This window comes from Tupaia chinensis, unplaced genomic scaffold (assembly GCF_000334495.1).
Source record: "Tupaia chinensis unplaced genomic scaffold, TupChi_1.0 Scaffold000056_1, whole genome shotgun sequence".
Classification (NCBI taxonomy): domain Eukaryota; kingdom Metazoa; phylum Chordata; class Mammalia; order Scandentia; family Tupaiidae; genus Tupaia; species Tupaia belangeri.
In genome coordinates, this window is record NW_006159514.1 from 123,483 (window position 1) to 125,015 (window position 1,533).

Genomic DNA, 1,533 nt, shown 5'->3' on the forward strand with positions numbered 1-1,533 from the left:
GCTGAAATATTACTTGGTCAAATAAATCTCTCCTAGTAAACTTTGCTTCCTAAATTGGCAACTCACGAGGATAAAAATCCAGACTTGCAATGTACAATATGGTAGCTATAAGACACACGTGGCAATCCCAGGTTAACTTAAAAACCTCAAGTGCATGAGCCACATTCTAGGTGCTCTATAGTCACATGTGACTAGTAGCTACCACACTGGACAATTCAGTTCCAGAATATCGCCATCATCACAGAACAGTTTCCTGGGCAGTACCAATCTACATTATCTTAATTTTGAGACTGTCAGTGTAATTAATACACAGTGAACACACTCAGTCAACCTTCGATAATATGTGCTAGTAAATAGGTGAGAATGAATTAGGAACTAGTAGTCCTAATCCTGCCTCCAACTTGGAATGTTCTTAACATTCCTGGGCATGACCATCTTCGTCTACAAAATTAAGGTGACTAGACCAGCCTGGAGGACTTTCCTATTTTACCCCCAAACACAGCCTTGTGCAGGTCCTGAGAGTCAAAGCAGACACAATCAGAACTGCTCTGGTTGAAGTGGGGATCTTCTTTTAGCTAGCTTGGTTTGCCACCTGCGTGGATGTACAAAACCTGACATACAGGCCACTGAACTAGAGTCCTTCTTCACCTTAAAATTCTATGACTTTAACATACCAAAAACAAATAACTTAGTTGAAGAATAAAGAGGATAAAGCAATAAAAATGATTGTTTTAGAGTTCCCTTGAACCTAAATATGGGAGAGCATCAACAAAGCCCCAATGAGATCATCTAGTCTCATTCATTAATTAAACAGTTGAAGCCAAACAGACACCCAGGAGGTGAAATGATTTGTCCAAGATTATACCTAACCTGGGTTTCTTAACTTTCAACCCACTATGTCTCACCCTCATTAAAGATCAATAAGATCTGCTCTGAAAAAGATTTTCATTGTGACCTCTACCAGGGAGCATAGTAAGATCATCCTTAACTATCAAACTTCAAAATTAGTTTTTGATACCAAAACAATTTTCAGGGCATCTCTTATATTAGCTGTAGGCTTTCACTGGCTGAGAAAAACATCAGAGTTGTAAAACTGATGATAAATTTATGCTAGGAGTCTTGGTACGAGTGGATACCAATGCTTTCATCAAATGTTGCAGAACATCAAAAAATCATCTCAAATCGGCAAAGCAAAGTTTCTTGGTAAAATAAAGCAAAATATAAATGTGCGATATTTGAAAGAAAGAATAAACTGAATCTGTCATTATACTCTTGGATTAAAAACAAAAAAGGAAGAGCATCGTTTGATCCTTGGGGGTTACTGGTTCATCCAAAACACTCTGGACCAAACATGTTTGGGAGTCCAGAATTTTTGCCATGTTAGAAAATATCCTGCATTTATAACGTCATTATAATAAGAATTGTTAATAGTTCTGCAATGAAACTGATGAATAGATGTTGAAGACTATATATATATTGGGTCGTCAGGAATGACATGACAAATTTTGCATAAAAAACAAAGAAGCACTTTCC

General features: G+C 37.1%; 1 protein-coding gene across 2 annotated transcripts in view; it reads right to left on the reverse strand.

Moving 5' to 3' along the window:
* ITGA6 (integrin subunit alpha 6) overlaps positions 1–1,533 on the reverse strand; it is a gene marked incomplete at its 5' end in the record, with an annotated part of 57,774 nt that overhangs the window by 4,791 nt on the left and 51,450 nt on the right.